The sequence below is a fragment of the Equus przewalskii genome, chromosome 9, assembly GCF_037783145.1.
Source record: "Equus przewalskii isolate Varuska chromosome 9, EquPr2, whole genome shotgun sequence".
NCBI classification, from domain to species: domain Eukaryota; kingdom Metazoa; phylum Chordata; class Mammalia; order Perissodactyla; family Equidae; genus Equus; species Equus przewalskii.
In genome coordinates this window covers 34,455,628-34,466,309 of record NC_091839.1, presented here as the reverse complement: position 1 = coordinate 34,466,309, position 10,682 = coordinate 34,455,628, and the positions used below count along the sequence as shown (strand labels likewise).

Sequence of the window (10,682 nt, the reverse complement as noted above, 5' to 3'; positions counted from 1 at the left end):
TTAACAAGCACGATCCAGCCGCCAGCCTGGTGGTGCAGCAGTTAAGTTCGTACATTTCACTTCAGTGGCCTGGGGTTCACCAGTTCAGATCCCAGTGCTGACCCATGCACCACTTATCAAGCCATGCTGTGGCAGGCGTCCCACATACAAAGTAGAGGAAGATGAGTGCAGATGTTAGCTCAGGGCTAATCTTCCCTGAAAAATAAGAAAAAAAGAAAAGTCCAGAAAGAACAAAAATAAAAACACGATTCAACTATATGCTGTCTACAAGAGACTCACTTTATATTTAAAAACACATATAGGCTGAAAGTGAAAGTATAGAAAAAGATATTCCATACAAATAGTAAATAAAAGAGCGCAAAGGTGGCTATATTCATCAGACAAAATAGACTTTCAGTCAGAATCGGTCACAAGGGACAAAGAAGGTCAATATATAATGATAAAAAGATCAAGTCATTTTTAAAACCATTATAAGCATCTTTATAACTATTATAAATATATATGCACCCAACATCAGAGCACCTAAATATTTAAAGCAACTATCCACAAATCTGAAGGGAGAAACAGACAGCAATGAAATAATGGTAGGGGAATTCAATACCCTACTTTCAACAATGGATAGATCATCCAGAGAGAAAATCAATAAGGAAACAGCAGACTTTAGTAACACTACAGATTAAATGAACCTAACAGACATATATAGAATATTCCAGCAAAGAGCAGAAGAATGCACTTTGTTCTTAGGTGCACATGGAAAATTACCCAGAATAGATCATATATTAGGCCACAAAACAAGTCTTAACAAATTTAAGAAAATTAAAATCATATCAATTATCTTTTCTGACCACAATGTATGAAAATAGAAACCAATAACAGGAGGAAAATTGGAAAATCACAGACATGAGAATATTAAACAATATGTCGGTGTCGCAATCCAATGTACACATCAGGATAGATGCGGAGAGGGCTGATGGCCACTCTGAGTTTATTATAACCAGCGTTTCAATATATACATAGCTTACATCTGTTAAACATACACAGGTGTTCTGGATGAAGTAATTAGCGAATGCCAAGAATTCTTAGTGATTTCTCAAGGAGCCCTCTCTTGGCCTCTGTTTTGATATTATCATGTTGTTGCTGTGCTCCTATATTTTTATCTCAGAGCAGGCAAGGTCTCTTAGGCAACGGTCCCTCTTGCTCCCGATATCGATATCGTTTCTCCATCTGTGCCCCCGGGCGGCCGCCGCCTGGCTTAGGTTGCCCCCCAGGGGGTCTTACACGTCATTGGCTAACCGGCCTTCTCACCTCCGGGTCACAGTTTGTTGGCAAGCTTTTTCCAGTGATTATTAACCCTTCCTGTGTCAGGGGCGGCTACACAATAGATTACTGAATAACCAATAGGTCAAAGAAGAAGTCAAAAGAAAAATCAAAAAATACCTTGAAACAAACAAAAATGGGAAAACAACATACCAAAACTTACAGTATGCAGCAAAAACAGTTCTAAGAATGAAGTTTGTAATGAAAATTACATTAGGAGAAAAGAAAGATTCCAAATAAACTATCTAATTTGCTCTTCATGGAACTAGAAAAAGAACAAACTAGGCCAGAAGTAAGCAGAAAGAAATGATAAAGACTTGAACAGGAATAAATAAAATAGAGAAAAAACTGAAGAAATCAACAAAACTAAGAGTTGGTTTTTTTAAAAGATAAACAAAATTGACATAACTTTAGCTTGACTAACCAAGAAAACAAAAGAGAAGACAAATAAATAAAACTATAAATGAAAGAGAAGGCATACAACTTATATCACAGAAATACAAACAGTCATAAGAGACTACTATCAACAGCTATATGCTGACAAATTGAATAACCCAGAAGAAATGGCTAAGTTCCTAGAAACAATCAATCTACCAAGACTAAATCATAAAGAAATAGTGAGTAAGGAGATTGAAGCAATAATCAAAAATTCCCAACAGAGAAAAGCCCAGGACCAGAAACCTTTGTGAATGAATTATACCAAACATTTAGAGAATTAATACCAACTCTTTTCAAACACCTCTAAAGAATTGAAGGAAAAGAAACACTTTCAAGCTAATTTACAAGGCTAGTATTACCCTCATACCAAAGCCAGACAAGAACACTACAAGAAAAAAAAACTACAGATCAACATATTGATGAAGACACGTGCAAAAATCCTCAAAATAAAATACTAGCAAACTGAATTCAATAGCACATTAAAAGGGACATGCACCATGATCAAGTTAGATTTATCCTTGGGATGCAAGGATGATTCAAAATACATAAATCAATCAATTTGATATGCCACATTAACAGAATGAAGGATAAAAATCATAGGATTATCTCAATAAGTGCAAGAAAGGCACTTGACAAAATTGAATATCTGTTCATGAAAAAAAATGCTCAACAAATTAGACATAGAAGGTATGTACCTCAATATAATGAAGGCCATATATGACAAGCCCACAGCTAACATCATACTCTATGGTGAATAGCTGACAGTTTTTCCTCTAAGATCAGAAACAAAATGAGAGTACTCACTCTTACCACTTCTGTTCAACATAGTAATAGAAGTCCTTGCCAGAGTAATCAGGAAAAAAAGAAAGAAAGAGAGAGAGAGAGAGAGAAGGAAGGAAGGGAGGGAGGGAGGGAGGGAGGAAGGAAAGAAGGAAGGAAAGAAGGAAGGAAGGAAGGAAGGAAGGAAGAGAAGGCATCCAAGTAGGAAGGAAAGAAGTAAAATTGTCTCTGTGCTGCAGATGACATAATCTTATGTATAAAAAACTGTAAAACCTCCATCAAAAAACTTAGAACTAATAAACAAATTCAGTAAAATCTCAGGATACAAATCAATATACAAAATCAGTTGCATTTCTACACACTAACAACAAACTATCTAAAAAAGAAATTAGGAAAAAAAATCCCATTTACAATAGCATCAAAAAGAATAAAATACTTTGGAATAAATTTAGCCAAGAACATGAAAGATCTGTACACTAAAACGTATAAAACATAGATGAAAGAAATTAAGGAAGACACAAATAAATAAAAAGATACCCCACGTTCATGAATTATAAGAATTAATATTGTTAAATATTCATGCTACACATAATGATTTAAAGATTCAATGCAATCTGTATCACACAGTTTACTGAATATTTTAAGCCCACTGTTGAGGCCTACTGCTCAGAAAGACTCTTTTCAAAATATCACTGTTCATGGATGATATACCTGGTCAACTAAGAGCTCTGATGAAGATGTACAATGAGATTAATGTTGTTTTCATGTCTCCTAACACAATACCCATTCTGCAGCCCATGGATCAAGGAGTAATTTTGACTTACAAATCTTATTATTTAAGAAATACATTTTGTAAACCTATCTTCCATAGATAGCAATTCCTGTGATGGATCTGGGCAAAGTAAATTGAAAACCTTCTGGAAAGGATTCATCATTCTAGATGCCATTAAGAACATTCATGATTCATGATAAGAGGTCAAAATAGCAACATTAACAGCAGTTTGGCAGAAGTTCATTCCAACCCTCATGGATGACTTTGAGGGGTTCCAGACTTCAGTGGAGGAAGTAACTGCAGAAACTGTGGAAATAGCAAGAGAACAAGAATTAGAAGTGGAGCCTTAAGATGTGACTAAATTGTTGCAATCTTGTGATAAAAACAGATAAGCAGTTGCTTATGGATGAACAAAGAAAGGGATTTCTTGAGATGGAATCTACTCCTGGTGAAGATGCTGTGAAGATTGTTGAACTGACAACAAAGGATTTATAACATTACATAAACTTAGTTGATAAAGCAGTGGCAGGGTTTGAGAGGATTGACTTCAATTTTGAAAAAAGTTCTACTGTAGGTTAAAATGCTATCAAATAGTATTGCATGCTACAGAGAAATCATTCATGAATAGAAGAGTCAATTGATATGGCAAACTTCATTGTTGTCTTATTTTAAGAAATTGCCACAGTTGCCCCGCCCTTCAGCAACCACCACCTTGATCAGTGAGCAGTCACCAATATCAAGACAGGCCCCTCCACCAGCAAAACGATTATGACTTGCTGAAGGCTGAGATGATGGTTAGCATTTTTTAGCAACAAAGTATTTTTTAATTAAGGTATGGACATTGTTTTTTATACATAATACTATTACATATTTAATAGATTACAATATAATGTAAACATAACTTTGATATGCACTGAGAAGCCAAAAATTCATGTGACTTGCTTCATTGCAATATTCCCTTTATTGTGGTGGTCGGAAACTGAACCTGCAATATCTCCAAAGTATGCTTGCATCTGATAAGTGGTTAATATCTAAAATATATAAGGTACTCATATAACTCAACAGCCAAAAACAAATAACCCAAATATAAGATGAGCAAAGGACATGAACAGACGTTTTTCCAAAGAAGACGTACAAATGGCCAACAGGTATATGAAAAGATGCTCGGTATCACTAATAAGCAGAGAAGTGCAAATCAAAACCACAATGAGCTATCACTTCACACCTGTTAGGATGGTTAGAACCAGAGACAAGAGATGACAAGTTTCAGCGAAGGTGTGGAGAAAAGGGAACTCTTGTGCACTGTTGGTGGGAATGTAAATTGGTGCAGCCACTATGGAAAACAGTATGGAGATTCCTCAAAAAGTAAAAATAGAGCTATCATATGATCCAGCTATTCTACTTCTGGGTATTTAGCCAAAGGAAATGAAATAATTATCTCAAACAGATATCTGCACTGTCATGTTCATTGCAGCATTATTCATAACAGCCAAAATATAGAAACGACCTAAGTGTCTGTCAACAGATGAATGGATAAAGAAAATGTGACCGATAGATATATTCCATACATAATGGAATGTTATTCAGCCATATAAAGGAGGGGATGTTTCCATTTGTGACAATATACATGAACTTGGAGTATATTATGTTAAACCAGACACAGAAACACAAATACTATATGATCTCACTCATATATGGAATCTAAAAAAGTTAAACTCGTAGAACCAAAGAGTAGAACAGTGGTTGCTAGGCATCAGGAGGTGGGGGGAATAGGAATGTTGGTCAAAAGGTACGTACTTTCAGTTATAAGATGAATAAATTCTGGATCTAATTACAGTATGGTGATTATAGTTCATGATACTGTATTGTATCCTTGAAATTTGCTAAGAGAGTAAATCTTAAATGTTCTCACCAAAAAAAAAAAATATTGGTAAAAAGGTGATGTAATGGATGTGTTCAAATTGGAAAAAAAATGGTTAATGTAAGTTTATGTGTTTTTACTACAATTAAAAAATTTTTAATTAAAATAATAAAAACATCGGAAAAATCCCAATTTATGTGCATTTCACAAAATACCTGACCCATACTCCTCAAAAATTGTAAGGTCACAAAAAAAGGAAAATCTGATAAACTGTCACAGCCAAGAGGAGCCTAAGGAGATATGATGACTCAAAATAGTGGGGTATCCTGGATGGATTCCTGGGACAGAAAAATTAGTTAAAATCTATAGAAATCTGAATAAAGATGGACATTAATTAATAATAATATATCAATATTAGTTTATTAATTGTGACAAGCATGCCATACTTGTAAGATACGAATAATACGAGAAATGTGTGAGATACATGAGAACTCCCTGTACTATCCTCCCAAGTTTTCTGTAAATCTGAAACTGTTCTAAAAGTGAAATTTGTTTTAAAAAATCAAGGAAAAATGATTGGAATTGACCCTTTTGTAAAGCAAGACAATGTTTAAATGGAAATAAAAATTCATGTATTTACTTCTGAAATGTCAGATTTTAATAAGGTCAACTTTTAAAAAGAACAATCTTGTGTTATGTTAATATTTCTTCTCTATCATTTGTGGATAAGGCCTAAAAACTAAATAGACTGATGTATTAATTTTTTAAATTAAAAAAATGGCTGTTGTATTACTTATCTCTCATTAAAATTACAGTACTTATGCTTCAGAGTTAATATTTGGGAAATTATAAATGTATAGCAAAGGAAAGAGGCACACAATTAAACTTCCATGTAAAAAACTTGACAAAAAGTAAGCCAGTAGAAATCATGTAGAGCAAGGATAGGATAGATCTGTGATATACTTGTGACAACAGAAAATCTTTGGAATTAGCCAACTGATAAAATTACAAACTTCAATACCATGTTAAAAAGTTTCACCGATACATGACCAAGTAACTCCACTCCATGGTATTCACAAAAATATGTACATATGTTTAGCAAAGGACACTTACTAGAATGTTCATAGCAACACTACGCATAACAGCACCAATATAAGACACTACCTTATTGCTCACCAGTAGAAGAGATAAGAGAAATTAGGATTTGTTTATACAATGGAATACGGCACGCCAATGATAATAAATGATCCGTGACTAAGAGCAACATTGAGAAATCTCACAAGCGTCATATTGAGTAAAAGAAACCAGACACAAAAGAATATATTATATGATTCATTTCACATGAAGTTCAAACACACACAGAACTTATTTATTACCAAGAGAGTGGCTATTCTTTGGTAGTTAATAACTAGAAGAGGGAATTAAACAGGCTTCTGGGAAGCTGGTAATATTCTACTCCTTGATCTGGAAATGTTTGCTTTGTGAACATTCACTGAGTTGTACACTTACAATGTGTACACTTTCCTCAATGTATTTTATACTTTAATAAAAAGTTCCAAAAGTTTTACTTAAAATTAGTTTTGAGATGACCCAAACATTTAAAAATGTGCTTACCATCAAACAGTCTCTATTATATAGTTTTAACTATTTCAGATGAAAAAAGAAATTTTAGAATTCAGTTTGTAAGAGCTCAAGATCATGTAGAAGAACTAAACACCATATACTTTAGACAGTGTCCATACCATCCTAAAGCAAAAGATTAAGTCAATCAATTAAACATACCAATGAAAGGGGAAACTGTAAAAAACAACTAGTTAACTGAGTTGGAAACATTTGTTTTGGAGATCTCATGTAATTCCATTTCTGCTTATTCATCACTAGTAACTGAGGACCCTCAACCATAGGCTCAAGACTCCTCTAGCCTTAAGCCAATGAGAACTGCATTGAGAGACCATCTCCAAAGTAATAAGTGGGGTCTAGGGTTAGCTAGAATCTCCATAACTGGATGAATAAAATCCAGTATTTGTTTGTGTTTCCCTCCTTTCTACAAATTCTGTATATTTGGGCTTTGCCTCACTCCCTAGTTTGTGTTCCAATAGACCTCTGGTGCTCGCACCCCAAACTTTGGCCAAGTTGGCCTGAAAACCTGCCTGGCTTTAGCCAGTTCCCTCTCCTTTGGGAGATGGGTCCTGACTCAGTCCTTTTAGCTACTGACTGAGGTCTCATTTCAAACTTCTTGAGTTCCCTCTGGGTCCAAGAGAGTGCCACCAGCCTAACTATAAGTATTTCATTTGCTGCTAAGCACCCACCCACCAGGCAGAGTCTTTGTGAATACCACTACAGATCAGCCAGAGATTGCATTGTGCTCTGAAATACTGTAAATGCTTTCTGACCTCCTTCCTTGAGTGTCAGCCCTAAGCGGGGACATTTCTCCAGAATAGTTTATTCCCCTCTTCCTGAGACACCACCATTGTGTTCAGAGAGCCACAGGAAAAGCCCATGCAAAATATGATATGCTGAAAAAAGTTCATAGTCACTGCCTTTTTGGCTACAGATTCAACCAAATAAAAATGTACCAGTTTACATTATTTTGATTCTAAGTAACCCAAAGGCATGGAAAATTCTTTAAATAAGAAGGCATTTAGGCCTGGCAAAGTCTGGAAAATGCAGACAATGATTGCAGTTCTACATTTCAACTCATTTTCCATAAACACATATAATCATTACAAGGTTGAAATCGAAGTTCACTTGTGCCTCAAACTATAGAAATCACTTTATATCAAATGTCAACCAAATCTGCAAGCTATTTTCACGTAAGGAAGAAAAACATACTTTGACATTTCACACCAAAATATGCTTTCTGGGCATGTTCAAATCAAAATAAAATTATTCACCTTAACAATTCAATCTGAAAGTAAATTAAGATAGTTACATAACCTAATTTGAAAAGACTATAAAATTTTAAAACAAAAATTCAAAATGGCTAAATTCCTAAACTATATAATCAAAGGGAGTACTTGGGACCACAATTACCTTTCAAATGATTCTATTAAAATAAAGTCAAACTTAAACATTCAACTAGAATATTTTCACAAAATAATCTTTTTTTTTTTTTTTTTTACTGTTTTGTGGTTACCCAACTTTTCAGAGCTCCTTTAACTGTAGGTTAAATGCTCCTAGAGGTCTGAGGTCTCCATGTATCCTGGTCTACCTGGCCTAACCACCACAATGTGGAAGGTGAGCCAATCCACTTATTGTGAGGTGATAAAAGGCATTGTTCAAAGGTCAGGCAAGATAATGGTAGGTAAACTGGTTGGTGTAGGAACAGTTAAAGATATACCAGTTAGGAATAACTCCAGATAATGCCAAAATGAATACAGAACCAAAGATCAAGAGAACAAAACTACTTCAAGCCTACTTCAGAGTTTAAGTAGCTGCAGGACTGAATCCGTGGCTGTGTTTCCAAAACTTAGTAACTGAGCATAGACAATAGATTTTGGTACAATGAAGTACTGCTGGTAAGTTTCATAATTACGGTATAACTTTGATAAGTTGTTGTCCTGGTCAGTTCAGCCTGCTATAACAGAATACACAAAGACTGGGTGGCTGGGAAGTCCAAGATCAAGGTGTTGGATCCAGTGTCTGGTGAGAGTCCTCTTCCTGGTTTGCAGATGACTGGCTTCTCATTGTACCCTCATATGGCAGGCAGAGAGAGAGAGAGAGAAAGTAAACTCTCTGCTGTCTCTTCTTATAGAGAAGGAACTCCTTTCATGAGGGCTCCACCTCAAGACCTAATTACCTCCCAAAAGCACCACCTCCTAATACCATCATATTGGAGATTAGGATTTTTCAAACTATGAATTTTGAAGAGACTTAAACATTTGATCCCTAATGGTTGTCATTCCTAGAGCATGAAATTTAAAAAAAGAAAATTCTCCAATGCAGTGAGCATGCGTTTTTCTGACAGAAATTTAGAGAAAGTTACCCGCCTTTTCTTAAAATTGCAATTATTTGCTGTAGGCACACTGGATCATGATGTTTCTGGTTTATTCTGCTTAACAGAAAAACTTAGTAAGAGGTGTCTGCTCTAAATTGTACTATTTATCGCTCTCTTTTTCAACATTCATTACTAACCAAGCTTAAAGATGGTTTGGATTAACTTTAAATAATAGGACAAATTTTCTTGATCTATTATATGAATCACTTTATACACTGTGCAATGCATAGTGAATTCAAGGTTTCAGTGATTTAAAACTAGTTTAGCTGTAATCTAATATACTGTCTTAGTATTTTTACATTAATTTCAGCTATGAAGTTTATTTCCTAGTTTTCCATTTACTCACTTAGGCATCTTAGGTAAATTTATTTACACTTTTCTTGTATTATTTTCAAATATGTGCAGGCAGTAGAAAACATTTCTTACCTACTTCACAAGATTATTGGATCAACTACAGTACCATCTTTCTCCAAAAAAAGAATAAATAACATTAACATGAGGTTAAAAATTTTCCAAATATTTAATAGCTATTTGTTATGTTTAGTTATATTCTCTATATTCATAGTCATATATGTTCCAATATTCTTTACAGACTTTATAAGCAAGAAAAAAACACAGTTAATTTAAAAATTTTATAAAGAAATCCAGGTGGGTAGTAGAGTAAATGAGGTAGTATATTAAACAAACAATTCAAAGGAGGACACTGAGTGAGCAGGGTTTAGAGAATCAAGACTATTCTTTCTTTAGACCTTATTAAGTTTAAGAATAAGGAATCCAAGACGTGATCATAGCCACAAGACTCAGTTGGATCAGGAAATCAAAAGTGGAAAAAGAGGCAAAAATAATCATCCAATTAATTCACAAGAAGTGCGATGTATAAAAATACTCTTGGACTAGATTCTTTGATTTTTTCCCTCTACTTGAATATAAGATTTAAGTACAGCAGTGAATAAATTAAGGCTTGATCATGACTCCTTATAACCTATTGTTTAATGATGGCCTGAGTTTTAAGTATAAACATTGAAAGTTAAGGTGTTTTATCCCCTTATTTTGTAGAGGAAGATTTCTTGTTCACTGGGATACATTTATCTGTCCTAGGACAAAATAAATTAGGGTCAGACCTAGAATTAGAATACAGAGGTCATGCTTTGTCTAAGATCCTTTCCATTATCCCAAAAGTTGTCTTAGTTGGACCTGATTCTCATTGAATTTATTAAATTCTTACTTAATTTTTATCTTTTTATTTTATATCTTTATATATTAGGCCAATTTCTATGAAGGGATTATTCCTAAATAATGAATAGGTTTAAGGCATTAGGTCTTCTCTGAGTTCATAGCGATTCTTCCACTCTCACATTAATCAACACTCACCAACAAAGCTGAATTTTCTTTCGCTCTAAGTAAAGTAGACTCTTTTTTAAACATCAGTATTTATATTTAAAAATTACTCAAGTTCAAGATTTTCTACCAAGCCAAATTGATCCTAAAACATCACAATCAGAATTAATTGAAATGAG

General features: G+C 34.3%; 1 long non-coding RNA gene across 1 annotated transcript; it reads right to left on the bottom strand.

Annotated features, from left to right (window-relative positions):
- Positions 1-956: 956 nt before the first annotated feature.
- LOC139085547 (uncharacterized) lies at positions 957-8,381 on the bottom strand. Its single transcript, XR_011543906.1, has 2 exons — positions 8,310-8,381; positions 957-3,613 (listed from the first exon to the last, which is right to left on the bottom strand). It is a non-coding gene; the product is annotated as an uncharacterized lncRNA (long non-coding RNA).
- Between the last annotated feature and the right edge of the window lie 2,301 nt (positions 8,382-10,682).